The following is a 15,156-nucleotide window of genomic DNA, read 5'->3' on the forward strand; positions in this document are numbered from 1 at the left end:
ACTTTGCCAATCGATAAAATCGCTAAAGGTACTTTAAATCTACAAAATCGTGCGTGTAATTTTAGCTTAAATCTCTAGAAATATATAATATTGCTACAATGTTTGGGCAAGTGATATGATATTGTTTGACAAGGAGCCTACGATATGATTTGTAATGTTTGTACATTTATTTTGAGTACATTTGAGCAAAAGATATTGGCTAAATGAGCCTACGTCGTCCCGAAAACATACACGCCAACACTCCTAACACAATCTACACATCAACTAACACAGTCTACATCACACATCAGCAACATTCACCACATCACCTCTCGCAACATTCACCATACACCTCACACAACGACACTACCACCCAGGATATCCAACACACCGGCGATCACCCCACCAACCATCAACAAAACCAAAACACGGGTAGCGGCTGGCCTCTTTTGCGTATCTAAATTCGAAGTGGACATCTCGTCACCGTGCTGATTCCCGTAGAAGTATCGAACCTGACCCGGACAATCAATCCATTTTTCCATTTTTTTCTTTTTTTTAATGCGCTGCGTCGCAAGTGACATTGTATCAAGTGGGTGTTAGATATATTAAAATTCAGTTTACTCGATTACTGCGAAAAATATTCAAGTGTATTCAATTATTGCGAAACGATATTGAAGTGTGAGTGGTGAGTGTAATACTTCCAAAAGGTTGGAAAATAGACATGGTCCCCCGAGCCCTCAGAGTAGTTGCCTACATGATCAAATTTATAGAGCAGCTCAAAACTAAAGTTACCGGAACACCTCCAATATACCCCCAATGCGATACATTAACGCACCTTCACTTACAAAAAGCAAAAGGCGCTCTTATCGCATCTACTCAAGCGCGCTACTTCAGCCGAGAAATATCATTGCTAAAAGATTCGAAGCCAATCGATAAAAAGAGCTCACTTTTAGTACTAAATCCATTTCTGGACACAAAGGGTTTGCTTCGTGCGAATGGTCGGCTTGTCAACTCCAGCCTGACATACAACGAACGACATCCTATAATCATACCAGAAAAAGCACGGCTTGCCACATTATATCTGCATTATGTCCACATACTGATGCTACACGCCGAGCACCGCCTCATGCAACAAATAGTCCGCCAAGAGTTTTATATTCCCCGTCTTAAGCCTCAAATAAAGAAGTGCATTTACATGTGCAAAGTTTGCACAACGTACAAGCAAAAACTGCGAACGCAGATCATGGCAGCACTTCCACCTGAACGCTGCAACTTTGCTCTGCCCTTCACAACAACAGGTGTCGATTTTGCTGGGCCTTTCCAGATAAAGGCTTCAATGTTAAGATCTCCCACTTTAATGAAAGGCTATGTGGCAGTTTTTGTTTGTTTTACGACAAAAGCTGTTCACCTTGAGCTATGTACAAATCTGACGACAGAGGCTTTTCTCGCGGCATTCGCTCGCTTCGTCGGACGGCGTGGTTTTCCTTCAAAAATTATGAGTGACAACGGCAAAACGTTTATTGGAGCCAAAAGAGCCACTGAGAAACAGTTTGTGGACTTTATCCAACAAGTCTCACCTGAGATTGTACAGAAGTACGCACCCCAAGGCATTAATTGGCAGTTCATCCCCCCAAGCGCTCCTCATATGGGTGGTTTATGGGAATCAGCTGTAAAAAGCTTCAAATCCCACTTCAAAAAAGTAGCTGGAAACTACAAGTTTAATTATGAAGAATTCTCGACCTTATTAATTCGAATTGAAGCCGTACTCAATTCACGGCCAATCACAATCCTCTCGCAAGATCCCTCCGATTTCACCGCCCTAACTCCTGGGCATTTTCTCAAAGGAGCACCCATTCTGGCCATACCTGAGCCAGACGTGGAGTCGCTATCCTTATTAAACCGATGGGAAAGAATCAAAATTCTCCATCACAATTTTAGTCGCCGCTGGAAAGAAGATTATCTAAAGGACCTCCACAAGAGGTACCGCTGGAAAGCTCCAGAAAAGGCGCCGAAGCTTGGAGATTGCGTGCTAGTACACGATGATTGTCTCCCCCCTACTGAATGGCGGCTTGGCCGCATAGAAAACCTTCACCATGGTTCCGATGGTCACATCCGAGTAGTCGATCTCCGTACGCAAACCGGAACATTAACGAGACCGCTCGTAAAACTATGCTTTTTACCCACCGCCGATAATACCGAACAAACGTAAATAATAACCCGATAAGAACCAAAAACCGCTAAAATTAATAAATCAAAAAAAAAACCTAAATCCGGTAAAAGGTCGATCGACAAAACGACCCATTTATGCCACTTAACGTGGCCCAAATTTCCAACTCAATCATGCGACAAACTTATAATCTAAATAACTTTTTCCCATATAGATCATTATGGACGGAAATGCACCAACACCAACGCCAGCAATACGTTCGGCCGTTAATGTGCCACGCCCTGGGGCAAATCCTGCACCCCGAACTACGGCTACCACAGTCCCTCCAATCGCTCCCCGTAGTGGCACGCGGCCACTAACCCCGTCATCCTCGCTGTCTGCGGAGCAGCATCGCCTCCGATGCCCGCTATGTCGTCGCCCACACCGCTTGCAACATTGCGGCATATTTAAAGGTATGCCACCAGTCCAACGACAGCAAATCGCCCAGGCGCATGGCCACTGCCTGAATTGTCTGGCGCACACCCATGCAACAACCGCATGTGAGTCAAGGGGCCATTGTCAGATGTGCGGTGAGCAGCATCACACACTCCTTCACCGCACCGCGAGGCGCGACAGTGGTCGACTAACTGAATCCCACCGCCGCGGCATAGTCCGGCGACTCCCCAGACACACATCAGCACGACCTCGCCGTTTGGCCCCCCCTCCGGAGCCGCGTTCCTGGCGCCCACGCAACGAAGCAATTACGCGCCGTAGCCAGCTTCGGCTACCACCCCGCCGTGCCACTGGGCTGAGCAGCGTCGTATACACGCTGCAACAACTTCAGCGTCTGCTAGGCTAATATTCGCCTAGGGGGGCCGGGATGGCTAAATGAGCCTACGTCGTCCCGAAAACATACACGCCAACACTCCTAACACAATCTACACATCAACTAACACAGTCTACATCACACATCAGCAACATTCACCACATCACCTCTCGCAACATTCACCATACACCTCACACAACGACACTACCACCCAGGATATCCAACACACCGGCGATCACCCCACCAACCATCAACAAAACCAAAACACGGGTAGCGGCTGGCCTCTTTTGCGTATCTAAATTCGAAGTGGACATCTCGTCACCGTGCTGATTCCCGTAGAAGTATCGAACCTGACCCGGACAATCAATCCATTTTTCCATTTTTTTCTTTTTTTTAATGCGCTGCGTCGCAAGTGACATTGTATCAAGTGGGTGTTAGATATATTAAAATTCAGTTTACTCGATTACTGCGAAAAATATTCAAGTGTATTCAATTATTGCGAAACGATATTGAAGTGTGAGTGGTGAGTGTAATACTTCCAAAAGGTTGGAAAATAGACAGATATTAAAAATTAAATAGGGTTGATAGTAATGATCTTACACATAATTGTAATAAAAAGAAAAACAAAATTTAATTTAATAAATAATAGTTGGCGTTCATCCCTTTAAATCTTTTTCTTTATGTAATTTAAGGTTTAAGCTATACATTAATGTGAGGAACACACAAAAAAATTCTAGGCATCGAAGGTTTGTGCCTGTTTGTACTTTTAGCTTAGTGAAAAATTCGAAAGAACCTTTTATTAAAGGGCTAGTTTTCGAATGCAAACAACACCATAAAACATTAACTTCATCCCCGCACACGCTATCCACTAACTTCATCGGCACCTGTGTAGGACTCCCTCTCTTACATTTCTTAGTGGCCTACACAAAGTAATTAGCTGATATCATACTGCCTCTCTGTTGTTGTTGTTTGGGCATATTTCCGCGAATTGCCATTAATGTCAAGCAGCCGTACAGCGGCTACTTATGTACGTAAATGTGGGTGAGTGTGCTGCCGTACCATCCTTTGCGGGCTTAGATATTAACAGCTGCCAATTCGCCAGAGGCGTGTACACGGCGCACGAGCATCGCAAAGCGTTTAAGGGCTTCTTTTAATTATTGTCTTCATTAAAACGCTATAGGTGCTAAAGTGATTTCCTGCATTTTAGATGTGGGTTTGTGGCATTTTACGAGTATTCCATGGCATCGGAGCTAACACTCAGTTGTCGTTTTCGCTGTTCTTGCTTTATTGTAGCATTCGTCGAGCATTACGGAGCAGAGAATGATACTTAAAAGTAGCGGCATATTTCAACGTAAACGCTGTCTCATTAGCGGTATCGGCGGGGTAAATAGGGTGGTTCAATTATGAAATAAAAATAATAAAAAGAAATTAAAGAAAGTTAAATAAAAAAACAATAAATAAAAAATAAAAATAAAAAATTAAAAAACATTAAAAAAAAATTAAACAAAAGTAAAATAGAATAATAAAATAAACTAAAATAAAACTGAATTAATTTTAAATAAAAAATACGTAAAATAAAAAATTAAATAAATAAATAATTTTATTAAAATAAAAAAAAAAAAAATAAATAAAATTAAATAAAAAAAATAAAAAATTAAATAATATAAAATAAAATATAATTTAATAAAGTAAAAAAAAATAAAATAAATAATTAAATAAAAAATTTCTTTAAAATAAGAAATAAGTAAAATAAAAATAATAAAATAAAATGATATGAAATACAAAATAAAATTTGCTTAAATTAAGTTAAGTAAAATTAATATTTCTCAGCACCACCTTGTATAGCTAGTGCCTCCCACATTTTTCGAGCGCGTTAATCGCTTTTCGCCATTTCTTTCATGAATTTATCGTTTCATGTCTGTTTTGTGTACGCCTGCTGACCAACAACAACAACAGATAACCACAACAAATAAGTACTGTTATGTATTTGTATAACCACATCTGTCCCGCAACAACTTATTTCAAAGGATTTAGAATCCCATGCACAAACTTACAAACGCAAACATTTCCATTAAAATTCATCACAGCTTGGCCAAAACATGAAAACAACAACTGTTAGGGGGTGGAAATTATTAAATATATTAAAAGCTAATCAATTCAAGTAAATAAGAGGAAGAGAATTTCTTGATAGGACGATTGTTTAAAGTATATTCTGTTGGGTATAAAATGTGGAATGTTTCAAAAAGGAATTGGTATGTTAAAGGCCACGCCTAGTGTGAGATTTAAGAAGGAAAAAGTCTATAAATTATATAGTATATAGCTTTAAAAATACCATAACATAATTTTAAAGTAATTTTTCACTATCAAAATTTTTCAGCATGATTGTATAGAGCTCTCCATACAATGACTTATGAGCCTTTTGATCTGATCAAAAATCGAATTTTGGCATGACAAAATCAACCGAAATTCTGGCTTAAATTTAACTTTTTTTAAACACACCGCCATCTTGTCAATTTTTAATTTTTTTACATTTACTGTCAATATCTTCTAGTAGAGAATTTGTTTAGGCTTTATTCTTAAAAATTGTTTTAAATTATTTTCGAGTTTTTATAACAATTAGTACAATAATTTTTGTTTAATTTAGAAAGTCCGCCTTTATATTAGTTTTTCTCACTAGATGTGTCCTTTAAATTAAACTGGGCGCTTAGATGTAGACAAAATTTTATTACTTGATATTTTCATCATTAAATGTTGCCTACATTTAGGATGAATTAGAGGAGTAAAAGCCCGATTTTATTTATCTTACGTATAATCCTTTAAGCTGCAAATAACATCTGAAATAACAAAAAACTTGTTACACATTTCTTTTGGTATACAAGTTTTTCATTTCAGAGCCTTCTGAAAATAACTTTATGTATGAATATTGTTTTTCATCTTCAGCATGTATTTGCGTGCATTTTATCTTTTTAAAGTGAAATCTTATTACAAAATGTCGACTTCTTGGCCAGTCTTTGAAGCAACATTTTTCAAGAGAATCTCGATGCGCGACAGGGATTCTGGGAGGTCTTTGCATTTGAAACAAATTAAATAACGGGATATTTATATACATAAGTTATGCTAGCGAAGTGTCTATTTGATAAAAGGTTTGTTGTTTTGGTTCGATGTTTTGAAAATCCTAGACTGGCCTAATCCCTTTAGATTTGAACTAACCTGTGGTATGGAAAATCAAATTATCGTTATCGTTAAAATATGTTCGACAAGGGTCTTACTCGAAACCCTTTTTTAAATTAATTGAAAGAAATTTGGTGTATTTAAAAGGGATTAGGATATTAAAAAACATTTATTTTTATTTTAGCATAATATTAATATAATATATTTTGCATATCTTACTCCTACGGGTAAAGAAATAAAAATATAAGAAGATTATCGTAAGCATAGCTTGCAAATAGTAAGATATTGTGGAAAAATATGTGTATATGTTCATATTTTCAAATTGTCTAGTTTTAAATTTAATTTTAATGTTTTCAAATGTTTTTAATTGACTATACATTAAGTTTTCACACAATCCATTTAATCTGTGTTATATATTATATACATGTACGAATAACACATATTTCATTTATTCCATTTCATTTTATATTTTCTCATTCATATTTTTTTTTCTGTATACAAATGCATGTTAAAATACATAAAAGCTCTACAGTAACTAAATTTAGTTGAGTAATTGCGTAAACTTGCCACAACAGCACTTCCAGTGTCATTCACTTGCGACACACTTTAACAATTATAAATTACACTTCAAAATCAGTGCAAAGAAATTCATCACAAAAATGTACACACAATTGCAATTTCATTTTTACTTTACTATTTATTTGATGATGTTGTTGTTGTTGTTGCAAATGTATGCATGCCATTGTGTTTGTAGTGCAATTTATGCTTTTTTCGCCAGCCACTTAATTCTTTTGTAGCATACTTTTGAGCGCACATTGCGCGCACACAAAACAAGAGCGAAAGCATAAACGGCTTTATTTGCGTGTGTGTGTGTATGTGTGCGCTCAAGCAGCGGAGAGTATGATTGGCAAGCGACAGGCTGCGAAGTAGCTAAACCATCAGCACTACTAGATCTTGTGCTTTTAAGTAAGTGTGTGAGTGTATGTGTGTGTTCTTGAATGCATGTGTGTGTGTGTGTGCGCGCTGCATTTTAATGGACTCAACCAGCATATTAAGGCATCATTCATGCTGCTTTCATGCAATTCACTTACTCCTTTCACATTCAGTGACTGAAGTGGCCGAAATGGCTCTTTTATGTTTGTCAGCCGGCTAGCGGGTGGTGGGGCAACTGCCATTTGTAGTGTCTAAACTTGTCCAGCGTGCATGTGTGCGATTGTTTGTGCCTCGTTGTTGTGCAGCACGGAAATCGCATAATGTTTGTTTTAGTTAGTTAGTTGAGCGCTTGTTGCGTATATCAGCAGATTTCCACTTCCTTGCTGTTCACTTCCTCTCTCTTTCTCTCTCCCTCTCTCTCTTGACTTGGCTTTCACCAGCAGTAACGTTTCCTATGCATTTGCTTTCCTTATTGCTTTCATTATTGCGTTCGTTTTTGTTTTTGTTGTTTTTTTTTTGGTTCGCTCGTATATCCCTTTTGTTGTTGTTGTATGCTCTTCCTCAGTCGTTTGCACTTAAAAAGTATTTGTAATGAATGTAGTGTTGTTTGGCTGGTCCCTTCGTTGTTTGCGTTCGCTACTTGTTCACTTGAGTTTGGCGTTAGCGTCTGTTTTATGTCAGAACATTTTTTTTCAGAGCGCAGTTTATTTAACTGAATTTTATTTATTGTTTTTGTTTGTTAATACTAGTTGCATTCATAGCCGTTTTTAAGTAAAGAATTTCCGCATTGCAAACTTTTATTTATTTATATGTTTTTTGTCTTTCATCAAATGTAGTTTTGTGTGCTAATCCCTTTTGGGATTATCTACGAAACCAAAAGTTACAGGGAAACATTGTTTTTATAACAACATCACAATTATAATATTATTGCAAATCCTTTATAACCTTTTAAAGAACGTCTGTTGTGTCACTACCAGGGTTGCGAATTTTTAATTTAAAAATTTTGGATTACAAATTAAATTTTTATTTTTTAATCGAAGATGGTTGAGACTAAACATTGAAAATATAATTTTTTGCTTTGAATCAACGCGAAAATATGTTAATTCTAAAACAAATTCTTCTTTTAATTCTTGATTATGTACTTCAGATTAAAATTTTTATTTTATTTTCAATTCATTGGTTACTATTAAAAATTAATTATTAATTCGGTTTTGGGGATTACAATTTTTTTTTCTATTTTTTAACTGTTTTTAGTTGGAATTTCAAAACAAAAAAAAAAAGTTATTGAAATGTTAATTCAATTATTTTTTAATGCATTATTTGCAACACTGGTCACCATATAGATGATATAAGCAGCAGTAATCACGTTCCGGCATCATTGTTATTCCTTGAATTAAAATCCATGCTTTTGGTATTTTTTTACTACATTTAATTAGATCTATTAATCGAGAAACTTTTAAGTATTCCAGGTGAAGATAGGTTTTGTATTAACAAACTCCACCACTTACTTCTCATCCAGAGAAATCACGAATCCTTCAACAAATCTGAAAATATGTACTAAGATGGTCTGTTTATCGTTTATCCTTGGCAGTTTTCAGTGCATCTCTCAAAATCTTACAGGTTTAAGTGTACCAACAGCGAATATATAGTTTCAGCTTCAAAAATATCATTGCAATATCTTATCAAATATTATAGGTTTTTAACCTTTACCTGTTTACTATACCTTGGAATTTTAATGAGAGAATACTGTGGCATGTAATTTGGCTATTTTGGACATTTTTTTAGTTCTTAAGAAGATGGGCAGATACTGACGTTGTTCAGAGCGTTAAGAGAAGTAACTTGTTTAGAGATCCAAAGTCATAAAAGAACTCAAAACTAAACTTTCAGTCACTGAGTGTATTGCAGTTCTGTTTTTTGATATACTGGTTGCTGATATGAATAGCTTGAAATCCTTAGCTTATTAGATCCGAGCTGCGTGAAAAGAGTTCTAAAACGCTATAAGTATAGAATATACAATTATTGGGTTTATTGCATTTTAATTGAAACTACAAAGTTATCATACTAGCAGCTAAAAACATTTCCTATCAATGGAAGCTAAGTTATGTCACTGAAATTATAGTCGAAGAAAGTTTTTGTTCAAATTACAGAATATAATGCATGAATAGTCTGTGAGTGTACTTTAACAGCTATATGAACTTACTTTGGAATATCAATTCTCTGTCAACTAGTTCTCTACGAAGAAGACTTCTTCAAAGGTAGTTCGTATATACAATAGTTTAAAATTATGAAAATATATCAATAGAAACCATAAGTATTTTTAAATAACATTGTACCATTGAGAAATCGTACCATTAGCATAACCCAGTAATGCCCTTAAAACAAAATATAAACTTCAATACCATTTTTTGTTACATTTTTGTTTATATAAAATTCTGAATTCGAGTACATGTTTTTAATTCTGTAAATTGCTATTAAAACTACAATATATACATTGATAAGTGGGCCACAGCCTCGATAATACATACAGTGATACACACAATGTCCTTTCTAACCGAGTTGGCAAGACATCTTTGTTTTATTGCCAAAATCGGCCAAGCTGACGGTCCACAAAAAGCTTAAGTGCACTCTTCCAAAGCGTTGTGTTGTCGTGGACAGCAGCAGCTGACAGTTGTCAAACAGAAGAGTTTTCATTTATTTTTCAGTTTTTGCTTTCATTCGAAATTAAGATAAATTGTTTTGTGGTTTTGAAAATTGACAGAGCATATTTAATGCGTTTTCAAGGTACTTCTTAAAAGTAAAATTAAAAAAGAATAAACTAAATATTTAATATGAACGAGTATAGGTTAGTACTTAAGATTATTCACATTATTATTTTTATTTTTTATTACTTTTATAGCTTTATTTGTAAAGAGGCTAAGAGAAAATGGCAGTGTTAGATATGGAGATATAATTTGGTAATTTGGTGTTTGCATTGAATTCTTTATAGTTCTTTCTTAATCGACGCATTGCCTAAAATTAATGAAAATAAGTATGAGTATAAGTAATTGGGTTTGAGTTTTATTCAAAGAATTAAAACCTGAGCTTCGAGACGGTACATATCGATTTGATTTAATTTGATTATTTTTTAGCTGCGTATTCTAAATTTGTAAACTAATTTATTATTATTATATATAATCATTGAATTTATTATATAACGATACGTATCAGTAAAAATTAGATGGATGAAGAAATGTCGTCTCGTTCGGTGCATGGCCTCTCTACTCAATCAGAGAGTTTCCAAATATCTAGATATATTCGGGGTACTTTTTGAGTTAGAGAGATTTAGAGTTTGCTGGTTTTAACAATGTATTTATATAAGAACTGGTTAAACTCAGTTTGTAAGGCAGCAGAGGTCCGTTCTGGAAAGTTTTTTTTAGATATTATAGCTTTATATATATAGGTATGGGAAAATGATCAGTGCCGAACTTAATGACGATACCTCATCAAGTAGAAAAGCTTTAAGAGCTTCATTTTGACCGTTTAGTTTCTATGGCAGCTATATGCTATAGTCGTCCGACTTCAGCGGTTCCGTGAAATGAAAAAGTAATCTCAAAAAAAAAAGAGTAAAAACGGAACACTTATGTGCTATAAATATCTCGAAAAAAATTGTTTGAGTTTTGTGGTTGCAAGAAAGTGTGTGTCCGGAAAAAAAATTTGTGGAGTTTCCATAGAAACCGAGTTTCAAATGAGCTTATTGCAAATTTTCGCTTCAACCGCAGTAAATATTGAAAACTGAATGAGCCGCACACATTTTGTTGATACTGACAAAAATTTAATCTCGACTTAAGAACTACGAATGCTCCGAATTTTGCGATGCAACCAAATGTTTCATACCTGCAAGTTCTCAATATTTTGTTTGAGAGAAGACCAAAACGTATTGGTACCAATGTGTGTGTATATGCGTGCAATTACAACAGACAGAGTAAAAGTTGAAGTTGAAATGACAGCAGAGGCGGTCATGCAACAATAATACTTGACCCATATTGCAATGCTGCAGCAGTAAATATGTATAATATGTCTGAGCAACAAACAAAAACAACAACAAATGCATACAAATAACAAAAAAAAAAACGAGCGCTACAACAACAGCAAATACAAAGCACACAGTTTATGGCGTAAAAGTAAAAATAAAAGTGTTCACTTTCAACGCCGTTGCGTAAGATCTAGTTGCAATAGAAACAACAAAGCGCAGATCTGCAAAGCGGACTTTTATTGTAAGCTCAGCAACAGCTGCTACCACTCAATTTGGCGTTTTGACTCAGACAGTTTGTCAACTGGCAGCACACTCGGATTGCTTTGTGTTCACTACTTGAGTGCACTTGCAACCTAATTTAGAGAACTTTGTGTGCGCATTTTACACTCTGCTTTGTAGTGTATTGGCACACTTTCGGACGCTTTCACTTTTCTCGAGCTCTACTTTTCACAAAGCTGCCAAGGCTACAAAGTACTCCCATTTTAGTTGTTTTTGGTCGGAACGTTTTCTGCTGCATATTTTTTGGGTGGTTTTAGTGAAATCGGGTGGATTTTATGGCTTTTATAAATGTATTCTTAGTTTTATATAAATAATTAAATTTTTATGTAATTCTATTCGTTGAAGTGTTCGTAAATTTTAATCTTACTATTATGTTAAGGTTACTCATACCCCATGGTGTGCCATAATTGAAAATAATATTCGTTAGAGATAATTCTAAGATTTGATTTTTTTGTGATAATTAAACAATATTGAATATTTTGTTTGATCAGTAAAAGTATTTATGTGTAAAGTATGGCATATTTAAAGCAGCTTTTAAGAAATGTGTCTGTGTATAATAGTTCTCAGAAAAGTCGAGTCTAAGTAACTGTTGAAATTTTTGTTTCTGTAGCTGAGCAGTTTTAGATCTCAACACTTAAAAAACTCTCTTGCCTTTTCTGACTCGGCTAATTCCGCACGTATGCGGATTGCGCCCCTCGCGTCGGTTGGGCGGGAGGAGGGTAATCGTTGGGTTATTATTATTATTAAGTAACCAGGACGAATTTGGATTTTTATCAGACGAAAAAGGAACGCTCAAATTTTTGCAGAGAATATTTTCTGCCGCTAAACTGGTTTATCGCATTTTTTCCGTTATAGAATTCTAGGATTATTAAACATTTTCATTAACTCCATAATTTATCTACTTTAGTGTTTATGTGATAGAACAAAGCTTGTGCACGGCTCCACAATTAGAGACACTCATTGAATGATATTTTAGTTCTCATTGTACATAGGGAATTTAATAAAACTCATAACTTTTCTATTGCTTGTAAAAAATTCATAAACTGGTGTTTATGGTTTAGTAACAATTTAGGTAAGAATTTTTTTTGACGTTTAAAAAAAAAGAATTATTTTAAGAAAATAAAAAATCTTCTATGGTGTTTATGGAAATGCATTCAGATTCATTAAACTCAGAATATTTTTCGTGTTTATAAAAAGTAAATATTAAACTCGAGCTTATGGTTCAGTAATAATGTACGTTAGGACCTCGATATATCTCATGATCTCAGTAAATGTAAGACGCTGTGCTTTTCCCGTAGATCTGTGCAACCCTCTACTTATGTAATAAAACAACATAGTCTAGAGCAAGTTTTTAACTGTGTTGATTTGTTAGTTAATATGAACCCAAAGCTTAGTTTTAGTCTACATATTGACACCATGGCCTTGAAAGCAAAAGCTGTACTTAGTTTTGTTAAACGTTGGTCTAAAGATTTTGAGATCCGTATATTACTAAAACACTTTATACAACTTTGTTAGACCTACATATATTGGAATATGGCTCTGTTGTATGGAGCCCTAAATACTAAATCCATTCTGACAAGTTAGAGTTCAAAAACAATTTTTACTTTTCGCCTTAGCGAATTTCCGATGGGATTTTAGGGTAAGTCTACCTCCATACACTAGTCGTTTAAAACTTATAAATCTATCCACACTTACTAGTCATAGGGAAATGCATGGCATAATATTCTAAGTGAAAGCCTTGAATGAAAAAGTTTGCAGTTATTTTCTCCTTTCATTCCAGCACATTTGACTTATTTGACTAATTTTTCAAAATTAAAAAGACTTTATTGCTTTCTCTTAATAAATCAAAATGTAACAATTTATTATAGTGTAACTATAAATCGTAGCTGTTGAAATTTTCGTTTCTGTAGCTGAGCAATTTTGCGTCTCAACACATAAAAAACCCTCTTGCCTTTTTGACTCGGCTAATTCGGCGTCAGTTGGGCGGGAGGAGAGTAATCGTTGGGTTATTATTATAATTGTAAGTTAGAATCTTAGCCTAAAATACAAAATACGGACTTAATATCTATGTAAAATTTCTTATAATGTTCTTTAACCCCTCCATCTGCTTTAGTGTTTATGGAGTTACAATAAAAGGTTTCAACAAGTAGAAAATTTCTCTTCTCTATTGACTGACTTTGTTAGTGTATCATTATATATGTAATAATGAATACTAAAAGTTCCTGAATTGTTACTAAATACTTATGCATAAACTCGAGTTTGTGGCTCAATAATAATATACTCGATAGTCTCTCTTCGCATTGTATAAAAAGTAGATTCACTCGATATTTAGAGTTAAAGAAGGATAATTTAAATTTTTCCACACAAATTCTATACAATTTCTGCAAAAAGGCATTTCTTAGAGTAAAGGTGATTACTAACCAATAATCAAAACAAATTTTCTCTTCTTTATTTTTTAAAGCATTTTTCATTTTTCCTTACACGATTGCACTGTTTTTCAATTAAACCCAATACTACTCTTCTACTCTAATATATTCTCTACTATGTTAAATCCTCGTCTGCACGCGCCCTCTGCTATCCTTTCCGAAATATGTCAGATTAAATTTAATTTGTTGCAAAGCTGACAACAATCCCCGAATGCCAAAAGCATGTAATATAAAAGTTTGTTGCACGCGTGACGACTGTTTGCCGCCTGACGATCACAGTGCCTCCACCCAGTGTCTTTATGTATATTTTATACGCTTGCGTGACCATTGTACTCACATGTGCTTTTAAAGCTGTCTTTTATTCTTTATTTACGCCTTAAACTTTATGCTCATTACACTTTATTTTCCGCTGTTGCAGGCGCGATTTTATTGTTACTTACGCAATGCATGCAAGTAGCTAACTTTTGCCCCAGCAAGCGAGTGCGTTTCCATTGTTGTTGCCGGTGCTACCTAAACACCTTTTATTTGTCAACGAAACAGTTAGCTAGTAGATTTATGTGTTGGCAGTAAGCTTAAGGTTTATTATAGAGGAAACATGTTTCCAGCAATCGTGCATGTTTATTGCAATTATTATGAGCCCAACCTTCTGAATCAAATTTTGTTGTTGACTGGTGTCGGTGAAATGGTTTTTCGAATGAGTCACGCTTTAATAGAATCCTTTTCATTTCCTAAATGCTTGCTGTTAAAATATTTCAAGACATCTAAGTTAATCTAAATTGTTTTTCTAATTTAACTTCTCTCTGGGTTTTACCTAACTTTATGAGACAAAAATCGATCTTTTCTGATCACAAGATGATTATTTTGAGTTTTTTCGGTGCTACTTGAAGTTATGATCAATCAGTATTAAATCTCATGGAAGTGGCATGGCTATTTTCTTCTTAAAATATCTTAAATTTCCAATGGAAATGTGGATCCTTTATTACATCTCAATATTTCGATTAAAAGCTCTTGGCGGTGTTTACAGGCGTTAGATTTAGATTTATAGATGAGAAAATTATATGATAAGGAAGACAAACTTAAGTCGAGTTAAACTTTTTATTCCACTTAGGGTATTTTTCAACATGATCCAGTAAACGTGCATGCTTTTGTGCTGATATTACGTTATTAACTCGAGTTTATCGTTTTGTTTTTATAAACAATTCTCAATACTTCCCATCAAAGCTATTTATTTATTAAATTCTGAGTTTCTATGTTAGCCAAAACAGTCAAAGTATTTGTAGGTATAAGAGTTATATTTTCGTAAACACTAAAATTGTGGTGTTTAATACGAGTTTAAGAAAGTAATAATGCAATGTAAATATTTTTTCTTAACTTGTTGTTAGTA

At 34.8% G+C, this 15,156-nt stretch overlaps 1 long non-coding RNA gene across 1 annotated transcript; it reads left to right on the forward strand.

The window, feature by feature from the left end:
* The first annotated feature begins 207 nt into the window (after positions 1-207).
* On the forward strand, positions 208-3,427 carry LOC138857475 (uncharacterized). Its single transcript, XR_011396579.1, has 2 exons — positions 208-664; positions 2,361-3,427. It is a non-coding gene; the product is annotated as an uncharacterized lncRNA (long non-coding RNA).
* The last annotated feature ends 11,729 nt before the right edge of the window (positions 3,428-15,156 follow it).

This window comes from Bactrocera oleae, chromosome 5, assembly GCF_042242935.1.
Source record: "Bactrocera oleae isolate idBacOlea1 chromosome 5, idBacOlea1, whole genome shotgun sequence".
NCBI classification, from domain to species: domain Eukaryota; kingdom Metazoa; phylum Arthropoda; class Insecta; order Diptera; family Tephritidae; genus Bactrocera; species Bactrocera oleae.